This window comes from Macaca nemestrina, chromosome 10 (genome assembly GCF_043159975.1).
Source record: "Macaca nemestrina isolate mMacNem1 chromosome 10, mMacNem.hap1, whole genome shotgun sequence".
NCBI lineage: Eukaryota > Metazoa > Chordata > Mammalia > Primates > Cercopithecidae > Macaca > Macaca nemestrina.
The window spans coordinates 32197341-32212004 of NC_092134.1; the positions used below are offsets into that span (position 1 = coordinate 32197341).

Sequence of the window (14664 nt, forward strand, 5' to 3'; positions counted from 1 at the left end):
AAGCAATACTAAAAGAGAAAACATCTCCCTTTGGGTTCATATTTTCCCATCATTTCAATAACACTTTGAGTGACAGGTATATTATTTCCTAAAAGAAAAGGATGTCAGACATAAAACATGATTGACCAAACAGTGTATTCATTAGGCAAGAGTAAGGAAAATAAAAAGCAGAGTACCTCTGTAACGTAAATATAATTTGTCTTTCATGATAGCAGGAGGTGTTATATTTGTTTAGCTTTCCTTTGCACAGTTGCTTAGCATAAGGTACTTTGATCTAAGACTTCTAGGTTGGAAAAGGGTTGGAGATGACCTACACTTTTAAATTTTATTTTACTTTTTCATTTAAGTGTCATACAGCTTGCCAAGTGATCCCATAAAAGTGCCACTTGCACTGTTCAGTAAGAACTGTGATTTTTTTCCTCCTTTGTTACTTCTCTAAGGCAGAACAGAGAAAACCTAATGCAATAATAAAGCATGCAGTTAGATTTTCGGCCTTTTTTCTTCCTCTTATCCTGAATTGAAATAATCAAGTGAGCCATTCAGAAGCTCTCTCAAAAGACTGTTGATGTTAATAACATGTCAATATATAAAGTGCTGTATATCACGGTTCTATGTACAGACTACCACGTTCAAATGCAAAGTGCCTTACAGCATGCCAGAAAGTTAAGTTCATCACCAGCAGAGGAAAGATTACAATGCCAGGTATGGGTTGAGTCCCTTCTTTTTTATCCACTTCAATTATGGGCCAGCATTGCAGTTCACTTTTTCTTTTGATGCTTTAGAAATGGCTGAGGGTTTATAAACAGTCAGAAGCCACTGCACAAAATAATTCATGAGGGATTAGGTTCTTCTTACCCAAGCTTGTAATAGAGTATTCATTCTTTCATTCAAAAACATTTCAGAGATGTGCACATTGTGTGTCAGGCATAGAGCTGCATGATGATTGCACCTTGGTAAATAAAAGTGACCTGGCTTCCTGCCCTTGTGGCAATAACTAAAGAAAACAAAGACATGCAAATTGTGGTGAATTCTCTAATGAAAAGAGCAGAGTTTGGATATAGAGAGAATAGAGATGATCTACTTAGAAGAGATGACTAGGTATAAAGCTATATCCAAGCATGTGATTTTAGGCAACTCTTTTAGCTTTTCAAGTTTCCCATCTGTAAAATATAATGGGCATAGAGATAAAATTAACATTTATTGCTAACTGTGAGAGGATGAATTATGACCCCCCAAAGGTGATCCAATTTCTAGAACCTGCTAATGTCTTACCTTTTTATCACCGAAAGGATTTTATAGATGTGTGAAACCAAGGATCTTAAAATGGGGACATTATCTTAGACTTTATAGGTAGGCCTGATGTTAATTACAAGGGTCTTTAGAAGAGGGAGGCAAGAAGGCCAGAATCAGAGAGAAAGATTGGAAGATGCTATGCTGCTGGCTTTGAGGATAGAGGATGCGGCCACAAGCCAAGAAACTCAGGTGGCCTTTAGAAGACAGAAAAGACAAAAAAGCAGATTCTCCTCGGGAGCCCCCAGAGAGGAGAGTCTTGATTTTGGGACTTCTGACCTCCAGAAGTATAAGATAATAAACATATTGTTTGAGGCCACTAAGCTTGTATTCATTTGCTACAGGACCAAAAAGAAACTAAAACAATGTATTATAGGATTTTAGACCTATAAGGCTACAAAGAAAAAATATCATGGCCTTTTCATACAGCCAAGGGTTGTAGCACCTACGCTGTGCCAGGTACTGTGCTAGGTGCTTATGGAGAGGACCTAAGACTTTTTGAGGAAGAGTAACATGTCCAGTGTTTTGGAAGGTGTCAAGATCAAAGACAACTTCCCTGACCACTGGATGTAAAAAGATCTCCCTCCCATAATTATTCTCCTCTCATTGTTCATTTCCTTCCCAGCACTTAACACAATCCGTAATTATCTTATTTGTTCACTTATTTATTAGACTTGTTTACGGGATGTTTACCTTATTACAGTGTAAGTTCCATAGAGCAAGGACCTTGTCCGTCTTGATTGATGTACAGAGGCTCTGGCACAGAGTAAGCCTTCAACACAGAATGACAGAATGATGACCTTAAGATGGTCACAATGTAATGATACCTGAGAGCCCTTTTCCTCTAACATTCTATGGTTCTGGGACTTTGCATATGGTTTTCCTAACATGATTCTTATTCACAAGCCAGGACTCCACAGTTTCAAGTAATGTGATTAAATTTTCAAGCAGACAGTGATTAAATTAAATTTCAAGTCGATGTTGATGAGATTTGAACAATAAGATAAAAATATCATTTAACCTAGTCAGAAGACCTGCTCCCTATTCTGAACACTGCCACTTAGCTGTATAAATATGTGCTTCTGTTTCCTCACCGGTGAGACAGGAATAGCAAACTTCTCTCTCAGGGTGGCAAAGAGGATTAGATCAATGTGCATATTAGCAGGATGGCTGACACATGGCAGACCCAAAACAAATGCTGATTTGTTGATTCTAGCTAGACTCTAGGAGCTTAAAGTAAGTATTTTGGTCTTATCAATATAAGGAGGCAGAAGAGATACTTACAACTTGGAATGGTTGTTATGAGAAATGGTTTGGGATGGGTTGTGAGATAAAGGGGAAACTAACAAGGACACTGAGGTTCATGTCTCGGTAACTGGCTCATACTAAGGAGAAACTCTTGATATATATATGTATCCCCCAGGCTTTTGCCAAGGATAGAAAATACCAGGTCATCTTCTATCAATATTACTTTCTGACACTGGCACAATCAGTTCAACAATGCCCTCCATGTCCATGGTTCTCAACTGGGACCAATTTTGTCTCCCAGACCACATTTGACATTGTTTGGAGATATTTTTATTGTCATTACTGGGGAGAGGGGGACAGTGAAAGTGGTATTCAGTGAGTAGAGGCCAGGGATGCTGCTAAACATCCTACAATGCACAGGAATGCATCCTACAATGCATCCTACAATGCAAAGCACCTACCACAGAGTGATCAAGCCCAGAATATTAATTAGGTGCTGAAGTTGAGAATTCCTACTCTTCATGAAAAGCCCAAGGGATTTGACTCTAGAAGCAGCAGCTAACTTGGGAAAGGGGGAGAGGTCTTTCTTTCCCATCAGAATCACTGTCTGGAAGTCATGGGGCTGCTGCCACTTGAGCTCAGGAAAATCAGTCGGTCATGGCGATCTATTAGAGAATAGGTAATATTGAGCCAACCTTATCGCCTGCCAACCACTCAGTATCTTCAGCAGAGATTAGATAGTCTGCTGTGAGAGAATGCCCAGCTGAACCCATGGTCAGTAAGAAGACTGTAGACCATATAAACACTCCACAGGCATAAAAAGCATGTGCCCTTCATCCACATTTCATCACTGTTTCTGATATTATCAGCTATAACTATAAGGTAAGTTTTAGAAACAAAATAAAATCTTTGATTCAAACTTACATTGATTCTCTAAGAAGAAAAAAGCAACTCTCAACTTTCAACGTTAACCAATTTTTAAAAATAAATTTTAATCAATAAGTATTTATTCAGTGCCTACCATGGGCAGACACTGAGCTGAGCTAGGAAACGGGGCTGAAATACTGGACATCCCAGGCACGGCCCTGCTCTCAGAGCTCACTGCCTAGTCAGAGCAGGAGTGAGGCCTTTCCATCCATGGGCACAAACATCACAAAGATGTTGTTCATCCAAACAGGGTCACTTGTGAATGAATCCCATCACCCTCCTTAGACTTCTTCTCCTAAATAGAAAAATGTTCGATAATTATTTGCCTGGTAGAATATTGCTGTTAGGTTCATTAAATGAGAAAGAGAGTCGAATACTCTGAGAAGTCCATTAAGAATGACAAGAAGGATGGGAGGCAAGGCTGGTTCAACACATGCAAGTCAATGAACATAATCCATCACGTAAACAGAATCAATGACAAAAACCACATGATTATCTCAATAGATGCAGAAAAGGCCTTTGACAAAATTCAACAGCTCTTCATGCTAAAAACTCTCAATAAACTAAGTATTGATAGAATGTAGCTCAAAATAATAAGAGCTATTAATGACAAACCCCCAGCCAATATCATACTGAATGGGCAAGAACTGGAAGCATTCTCTTTGAAAACAGGCACAAGACAAGGATGCCCCTCTCACCACTCTAATTCAACATTGTATTGGAAGTTCTGGCCAGGGCAATCAGGCAAGAGAAAGAAATAAAGGGTATTCAATTAGTAAATGAGGAAGTCAAATTGTCCCTGTTTGCAGATGACATGATTGTATCTTTAGAAAACCCCATCATCTCAGCCCAAAATCTCCTTCAGCTGATAAGCAACTTCAGCAAAGTCTCAGGATATAAAATCAATGTGCAAAAATCACAAGCATTCTTATACACCAATAATAGAGAGCCAAATCATGAGTGAACTCCCATTCACAATTGCTACAAAGAGAATAAAATACCTAGGATTCCAACTTACAAGAGACGTGAAGAACCTCTTCAAGAAGAACTACAAACCACTGCTCAAAGAAATAAAAGAGGACACAAAACAAATGGAAGAATATTCCATGCTCAGGGATCAGAATAATCATTATCATGAAAATGGCCATACTACCCAAGGTAATTTATAGATTTAATGCCATCCCCATCAAGCTGCCGATGACTTTCTTCACAGAATTGGAAAAAACTACTTTAAAGTTTATATGGAACCAAAAAAGAGCCTGCATTGCCAAGATAATCCTAAGCAAAAAGAACAAAACTGGAGGCATCATGCTACCTGACTTCAAACTGTACTACAAGGCTACAGTAACCAAAACAGCATGATACTGGTACCAAAACAGACATATAGACGAATGGAACAGAACAGAGTCCTCAAAAATAACACCACACGTCTACAACCATCTGATCTTTGACAAACCTGACAAAAATAAGAAATGCAGAAAGGATTCCCTATTTAATAAACAGTGCTGGGAAAACTGGCTAGCCATATGTAGAAAGCTGAAACTGGATCCCTTCCTTACACCTTATACAAAAATTAATACATGGTGGATTAAAGACTTAAATGTTGGACCTAAAACCATAAAAGTCCTAGAAGAAAACCTAGGTAATATCGTTCAGGACAAAGGCATGGGCAAGGACTTCATGACTAAAACACCAAAAGCAATGGCGACAAAAGCCAAAATTGACAAATGGGATCTAATTAAACTAAAAAGCTTCTGCACGGCAAAAGAAACTACCGTCAGAGTGAACAGGCAACCTACAGGATGGGAGAAAAATTTTGCAATCTACCCATCTGACAAATGGCTAATATCCAGAATCTACAAAGAACTCAAACAAATTTACAAGAAAAAAACAACCCCATCAAAAAGTAGGCAAAGGATATGAGCAGACACTTCTCAAAATAAGACATTTATGCAGTCAACAGACACATGAAAAAATGTTCATCATCACTGGTCATGAGAGAAATGCAAATCAAAGCCACAATGAGATATCATCTCACACCAGTTAGAATGGCAATCATTAAAAAGTCAGGAAACAACAGATGCTGGAGAGGATGTGGAGAAATAGGAATGCTTTTACATTGTTGGTGGGAGTGTAAACTAGTTCGACCATTGCAGAAGACAGTGTGGCGAGTCCTCAAGGATCTAGAACTAGAAATACCATTTGACCCAGCAATCCCATTATTGGGTATATACCCAAAGGATTATAAATCATGCTACTATAAAGACACATGCACACGTATGTTTATTGTGGCACTACTCACAATAGCAAAGACTTGGAACCAACCCAAATGCCCACCAATGATACACTGGATTAAGAAAATGTGGCACATATACACCATACACCATAGAATACTATGCAGCCATAAAAAAAGGATGAGTTCATGTCCTTTGCAGGCACATAGATGAAGCTGGAAACCATCATTCTCAGCAAATGATCACAAGGACAGAAAACCAGACACCATATGTTCTCACTCATAGGTGGGGATTGAACGAGATCACTTGAACACAGGGCAGGGAACATCAAACACTGGGGCCTGCTGAGGGGTGGGGACCTGGGGGAGGGATAGCATTAGGAGAAATACCTAATGTAAATGATGAGTTGATGGGTGCAACAAACCAACATGGCACATGTATACCTATGTATCAAACCTGCACGTTGTGTACATGTGCCCTAGAACTTGAAGTATAATTTTTTTTAAATGGAAAAAAAAGAATGACAAGAAGGAGAGAAAATTCAAAACTATCATGCAACTCAAGTAACAGATCTGCAATTCATTCAGACCCAGGAAGGGCTGTGTGAACAGAATTAGGCAGCACAGATTGGTCAGGGCAGGAGTATACCATGCATTTGGGAAGGCAAGGGAGATACTCAAATGATTCCCTATTGCAAAGATTAGAAGCTAAGCCTAAAAAATGACTTGGGAACAAAACAACAAGGACTCACATATTATAAGTGAACAACGAGGATCAAGGACCTTAAATTGCCTGGGAGACCAAAAATCAGCTAAAGAGTCTGAGTAAAGCATCAAACTCAGAGATTTATGAGGGCTGGCTCTGTTTATATCATTCCGGGATGGAGGCAGAGCAGAAAAGTCAGGGGAGGACCAGCAGGCAGGCAGATGGTGGTGATCTTTACATGATGAAAAGGTGAATTTACTTTGGCAATACTGAATCTACTAATCAAATCAAACATTTGCAATTATTTCAATTATTCCTCTAGTGAAAATCATTTGAGATGTTAGCTATTGTTAATTCCCTATGGATACGAGATCACAAATATATTGCAAGGACTCAAATAAATGAACAAATTAATTAATGAATTATTTTCTGTCATTTGTTCATTGAACCAAGATTTAGAGTTAAGTACTGGACATGAAATGAGTGGGAAGCCCTCACACTTCCAGGCAAGAGAACAAAGTTTGGGAATCAATGCTATAAAGGCAATGAAAAAAAAAAAAACAGTAAGTGTATTTTAGAAATAGCCTAGAAGACAGTAAGAAATATGACCAAAAAAAATCAAAGACTCTGATTCATTGCTCTTTTCTTTACTTCTCTCCTATTTTCCAAATGTAGCAAAATAACCCCACCTTGATATTACAGTATAGAAGTACTTTAATCTCAGAAATTTCATATAGAGAAAAAAGAAGGTGAAATTACAGGTCATTGAAGAAGACACCAAGAGGGCTTTGCAGCATAATCCAAGTATCTATATTTATTCTCCAGAGCACCAGTTCATTATACTATTTTTGTCCTAAGTTCCAAGTTATTGCATCTGATACTCAGAATTCTCAAGGGATTACATACTGACCTCAAAGTATCACTTAAAAAAAAAAGAACACCTCCAGGAATATTTTAGAAGGCAAAAAATTGTTTATATCTCAATTTTAACACTTATCAGATTGTTTTATAACAAGTCCATCTCCATGTCTTTAGACTAAGGTCCCTTTAAGGTGAAGAGCTAAGGTAGCTCCAATTTGGCATAAGGGCTACCAAGTAGGAGACACTCAATATGCATTTTAAGATAAATAAAAGCTAATTGTAGGATTATATCAATTTTTAGTTTTTTCTTATTCTGATTACCTTAGTAAGATGACTTGAAAATGTCTACTTCTCTCTTAGAATCACAGAGATTAAATATGAAGGAAGTGGGAAGGGAGACAAAGATAGGGATTACAGTTTATTGACACCTGCTGTGTATTAATGATTTTCAGGTCTATTTTCTCATTTCATTCTCAAAACAACCTATGAGACAAGTATTATGATAAATAAGCCAAGTTCAGAAATGCTAGGTGTGGCCATGCAGCTAATAAGTGACAAAGATGAATTTTCATCCAATTCAGACCCCGAATCCATGCCATTTCTAGCTGGCTTTTATTTTTGTGGGAAGCATTCTACTGTTCTTAAATCATGTTTGGCTTTCAAGAATGGGAAGTCATTTAACCACCAGGCAATTATCTTGTTGCTGTTTCAACATTTATCTGAATAAAGCTAGACTTTACATCTGTAGCCTGACAGCTCTGACAACTTTCTAAAATTTAACAAATAGATCCATTATTGTTTTAAAAATTCAGGGAAATACAAAGACACAATACAGCTTTGAATACCTTAGGCTGGGATTTTAAGAACTAGACACTATTTAACATGTATATGACACAAGCAAGACCAAGACTCTCTAGATGCTCATTACTCTTCAAAGGCATCTTGACAGCATCCCTAAGGCAAAGGCTGCCTGATTTAGCAATGAGAAAAAAGGGGGTTTAAATTTAAAAACTCAAAATAAACAAATAAAGCAGTTAGAAAGGACATAAAGCTTCCTTCACTGGTTTTACTCCCTTCTAATAGGCCAGCAGTTTTCAATCTCTGTTCTCTGGAACCCTATTGCCCTTTTGAGGAGTTTCACGGGCCATGCAGAGGACAGAGAGACAACTGAGTGGGCAAGGCTCACCTTCTACCCCTATCTATACCAAACAACTCAGTTTCTGTTTTGTATATTGAAGTTATCTGTTGATCATATATTGGGGAAGAAACACATTTTACTGGTTTTACAAAAGTTAGAAACTTCTGCTAGTGTGTTCTGGCAACAATTAAATGGTGTGTTGACATCTCCCTGTTGACATCTGTTCCTTTGCAAACGAACAAAAAGTCATGAGATTAAAAAAAAATTCATTTAAAACTAATTTCTATATGGAACTGGCATAAAAACAGACACACAGATCAGTGGAACAGAACAGAGAACCAAAAAACAAATCCATACATCTATAGTAAATTCATTTTTGACAATGGTGCCTAGAACATACATTGCAGAAAGGACAGTCTCTTCAAGTGATGCTGGGAAAACTGGATATCCATACGCAGAAGAATGAAACTAGACCCTTAGCCCTCACCATATACAAAAATCAACTCCAAAATGGATTAAAGACTTAAATCTAAGGCCTCCCACTAAGAAACTACTAAAATGAAACATTAGAGAAACTCTCCAGAGCATTGGACTGGGCAAAGATTTCCCCTAAGCACAGGCAACCAAAGCAAAAATGGACAAATGGGATCTCATCAAGTTAAAAAGCTTCTGCACAGCAAAGGAAACAATCAACAAAGTGAAGAGACAACCCACGGATTGGGAGAAAATATTTCCAAACTATCCATCTGACAAGGGATTAATAACCAGAATATATAAGGAGCTCAAACAACTCTAGAGGAAAAACATCTAACAATCCAAATAAAAATGGGCAAAATGTCTGAATAAGGCATTTCTTAGAAGAAGACATACAAATGGCAAACAGGCACATGAAAAGGTGCTCACCATCACTGATCATCAGAGAAATGCAAATAAAAACTACAATGAGACATCTCATTGTAAAATGTTCAGATTTCATAATGAGATGTCATTTCATTGTAAAATAAAGTTGGAAATCAGGGCTCACCTCAGCTGAAATGGCTTTTATCTAAAAGGCAGGCAATAACAACTGCTAGCAAGGATGTGGAGAAGAGGGAACCCTCACACACTGTTGGTGGGAATGTAAATCAGTACAACCACTATGAAGAACAGTTTGGAGGTTCCTGAAAAAACTAAAAATAGAACTTCCATATGATCCAGCAATTCCACTTCTGGGTATATACCCCAAAGAAAGGAAATCAGTATGCTAGCTATCAGCACTCTCATGTTTACTGCAGCACTATTCACAATAGCCTTCCAAGATTTGGAAGGAACCTAAGTGTCCATCAACAGATGAACAGATAAAGAAAATGGCAGTATATATACACAACGCAGTACTATTCAGCTATAAAAATATGAGATCCTGTCATTTGCAATGATATGGATGGAACTGGAGGTCATTATGCTAAGTGAAATAAGCCAGGCACAGAAAGACAAATTTTGTATGTTCTTATTTGTGGGAGCAAAAAATTAAAAACAATTGAACTCATGGAAATAGAGAGTAGAATGGTGGTTATCAGAGGCTGGGAAGAGTAGTAGAGTGGAAGGGAGGTGCGGATGGTTAATGGGTACAAAAATATAATTAGATAGAATGAATAAGATCTAGTATTTGATAGCACAACAGGGTAACTAGAGTCAATAATAACTTATTGTACATTTAAAACTAAAATTATAATTGGATTGTTTGTAACACAACGAAAGAATGGATGTTCAAGGTGGTGGATACCCCCACTTACACTGATGTGATTATTACACATTGTACGCCTGTATCAAAATATTTCATGTGCCCCATATATACACCTACTATGTACCCACCAAAATTAAAAATTAAAATATAAAAGATGTCATTGTCATTGCCTGACTCAATAATGGCAATGTTTATAAAACAGCACAGATGATGGTATTGTATGTACCCCCAGCACACTGCAATGGGGTTGAGATCATTACTCTTTTCTGATTTAGCGTATTTACTAAGAAGAGCTTCTCTTACTACTGCTTCATTGTAAAGGAAAGGCGGACGCCTTGGTTACTTCTATAGCAAGGTAAATAATGATGATGGCACCTCTTACAGTCCTGGGAATGATATTTAGAGAAGAACTGTGTGCCTAATTCAATCTTTGCTCATTTGTTAGCCTTGGCGACTTTTTCATAACATAAAGTGAGGTCATTCACACTCTGCATAAAAGATCCTCCAAGTCTACTGACCATAATTTCACCTTCTTTGGAAAGAGCATGAGCTTTGGATTCAGACAGACCTGAGTTCAAATGCCAGCCCTTCCACTTATTAGCTATTAGATTGGGATATTTATCTTATTAAAGCTTTAATTTCTTTATCTTCTAAATATGGAAATACAATTTCCCAGACAGGATGAATGATTGAGGAATAAAGACGAAGGTGGCAGCCAACACTTATACACCCCTGACTGTGTACCAGGCACTATCTTAAAGGCTTTACATAGATGTACTATTACTATTTTCCTTTTACAGATGTGGAAATTAAGGCAAAGAGAATTTAAGACTAAATAAAATAACATAGGTAAAAGGTCAGCCACAAAATTGCCAGAAAAGACTACCTGCTCAATATACGCCAGCCCCCCGCTCACCCCCATACCTCCAAACCCTGCCATCTGCTCCTCTGAAATGGCATGACCGTGCAGGTTAAAAATAAAATTGGAAAATCTAAAGAATTAGATTCAAAGTGACTCACTCAGTGTCACTGAGAAATGATTCAGTCTCCTCAGCCACGAAAGCACACACCACCCCTAATGTAGGCACAGCCATATGATTATGTAAACACACGTGCAAGCACAAACAGTCCACAGGATAACAATGATCCCACAATCCTTGTAACTCCTCAGGTCTCATTGCAAACACTATCTTGTGCCCTCTTTCCTTCATCAGAACCTGATGGAATGCAACACAATCATGTCTTTCAGGGTATGGATGCCACTCAACAGTGTCCCTACAGTCTATAGCCCGATATGCAGGGAATCAAGAAAGGAAAAACTAGGAACAAAACAAGAGGGGTGGGCAACAAATGGCAGGGGCATGAATGGTCTCTAAAAAGGGCTGGACATTGAAAATAATTTAAAGCAAGAATGAAAAAGTTCAGTGTAACCTTTGAATGATATGCTTCATAGTAGCTAGCTAATATAATAAATGCTCATATACGTACATACACACACACGCCTGATTCATGAACTGCAGAGCTTTAAGACATGATTCTCAATCAAATTTCAGAAGGAAATATTTTTAAATGCTTACCTCTTAAAATGTTCGGATTTGAAAACTTTGGTGATTAAAAAAGCAGTGTTTTTCTTTTTGTTTGTTTGTTTTGTTACAATAGATGCTACTGTACATAAGATTTGAGTAGGCACTCTACTCCTTAAACCACGGATGGAGGGTTTGAATCTTACTGGATGAACTCAAGAGTAGGAATTGCATTGTAATATTGTTATCATTGCATCAAACTAAATCTATCTCCAAGTTCCCATTGCACCGGCTTCGTGGACAATTTAATTTCAGTTATTGCTGGCACTTCCACTTTCCTGCCTCATGTATCCAGAACTGTGCTAAGGTCCTAGGAGTTTTGTAGAGAGCAGAACATTTAGAGAGATCAGTCAGGTGTCCAAGATACACTGGTTACCACTGAGCTGCCCGCTTTTCAAGTCTCCAGTGACTCCACACATTCACTCAGTCACTAACAAATATTAGTAAGCACCTACCACACTCCATGCTGTGTTCAAGGCACTGGAGATAAAACAAAGAAACAGAAGGATGAGACTGCCCCCTTCCCAGAGACTCCTAAGTTCCTTTCTCAGGCCAGGAACTCTCTGTGTGACTGACAGTTCATGTGGCTCCCACGCAGTCTCCCAGGCAAGCAACATAGCCATTGCCTCCCTTTCCATTCACCCTACCAGAAGCCTGGCTCCCTCTACAGGGCATCTCTCTTGCAATTTCTTCTTCCAACGGAGCATCAGTCTTGGAAGCTCAGGCTTTCAGAAAACAAAAGGCGGGAACTTTAAGTAACACAAAACTCTGCTGAAACAAAGGAGTTCAAGGGACCTGGTTACCATCTTGGAATGGAGAGTGAAGGGTGAGAGGGTGAGAATAGAGAGGAAGGGACAAATAACATCAAGGAAAAGAAACAAACACACATACACACACACACACACACGCACACACACACACCCTTGTTATACTTTCACATGTAAACGCCTTTTCCTAAAAAAGCAATCAAGTTGTTTTCGTATTGAACACCAAAACAAGATGTGATCTGAAAATGTTTTTATTTTTCATGAATTAGACTTTGTGCCAAACATTCACCACTGCCTTAAGGTATTATGCCTAGCACAGTATCTGACACATGACAGGCGAGATGGATGGATGATTAAAATAACTCTTTTCTTTTTTATAAGCTGTATATCTAATATGGAGGATCTGAAAAACCACTTGAGAATGGCCAGCCACTCTGAGATATCTTTAGAATAGATGAGGCTATACTTAGGGTATGCACACTGAAAGATAAAATACTGTCAATGTATTTTACAATGTAGAAGCATGGTGGTGAAATTCTTGCATCAAGATGTGAAAATATAATACAATTTTTAAAACACAAAGTAGTTCATTTTTTGTAATTATTTTTATTTAATTTAGTATTTAGCAGAACAAGGACTAACATACAATTAAAAATTGACTGTATCCCATAGTAACCATATATCCTTGGGGAGCTATATTCAGGTTTTTCACCTTTAAAATGTAGAAAATCTTATCCATTATTACTTAGGGTTAAGATTGAAAAGAGGTACTTTGGGAAAATACCATCATGGCTGGCCTACCCCAGACACTCAAGAAATGTTTGAAACACACACAAATACACACATGTAAGCATGCACACATGCACTTCTAGCTTGATCTTGAAGGTCTCATATATATATATGTGTGTGTATATATATGTATGTATATATGTGTATATATACACATACATATATATACATTTGAAGAAAAAAGTGAAAATTTTCCATCATCTTGTTAATCTTAACAAAAAGGAGAGGAATTAGATGGATATTCAGAATTCCATATTCTTTTTTATTTTATTATACTTTAAGCTCTGTGGTACATGTGCAGAACGTGCAGGTTTGTTACATAGGTATACACGTGCCATGGTGGTTTGCTGCACCCATCAACCCGTCATCTACATTAGGTATTTCCCCTAATGCTACCCCTCCTCTAGCCCCCAACCCTCTGACAGGACAAGGATGATGCTGGAAACCATCATTTTCAGCAAACTAACACAAGAACAGAAAACCAAACATCACATGTTCTCACTCATAAGTGGGAGCTGAACAATGAGAACACATGGACACAGGGAGGGGAATATCACACACTGGGGCCAGTCACAGAATTCTATATTCTTTACACACTTAATGATGGTCTCTCAAAGCTTTCCAGAAATGATAATCTAAGGTACAGTCCCTTAAAGTACCAAGCTACCTATTTTTATGCTTGGAGATTTCCATGAACTGGCTAAAAATTTCGATCATATTTGGAACCTAGATAGAGACTGAATGGCCCCAAATCTTTCCTTCCAGAAATGACCCAGCCTGTGTGGGCAGCTTCTCAAGTCTAATTAGCACAAAACTTGTTTGCAATAAGAAAATAAATTAGTTTCTGGCCGGGCGCGGTGGCTCAAGCCTGTAATCCCAGCACTTTGGGAGGCCGAGACGGGCGGATCACGAGGTCAGGAGTTCGAGACCATCCTGGCTAACACGGTGAAACCCCGTCTCTACTAAAAAATACAAAAAACTAGCCGGGCGAGGTGGCGGGCGCCTGTAGTCCCGGCTACTCGGGAGGCTGAGGCAGGAGAATGGCGTAAAAACCCGGGAGGCAGAGCTTGCAGTGAGCTGAGATCCAGCCACTGCACTCCAGCCTGGGCGACACAGCGAGACTCCGTCTCAAAAAAAAAAAAAAAAAAAGAAAAGAAAATAAATTAGTTCCAAAGCAGTAGAAAATGCATAAACTTATAAAGGGCTGGATTTGCATTTTAAAGTCAAGTAACATTTCCTTTTTTTTCTGTTAAGTACTCATAAATTTATAATCCTGTACCTGTTCATAGAGAGGTCACCCTTCTAAACTACAGAACAGTTAACATCAGATACAAACATGTCTTTACTAAGATCTGGTAATAAAAATTACTATAAAAATAGTACCTTACTAACCTTAAGT

The 14664-nt window shown here is 38.2% G+C and overlaps 1 protein-coding gene across 6 annotated transcripts in view; it reads right to left on the bottom strand.

The window, feature by feature from the left end:
* The window catches only part of LOC105493844 (anoctamin 4), a 380690-nt gene that overhangs the window by 176667 nt on the left and 189359 nt on the right, over window positions 1-14664 (bottom strand). The gene's annotated exons all lie outside the window — the stretch shown is intronic.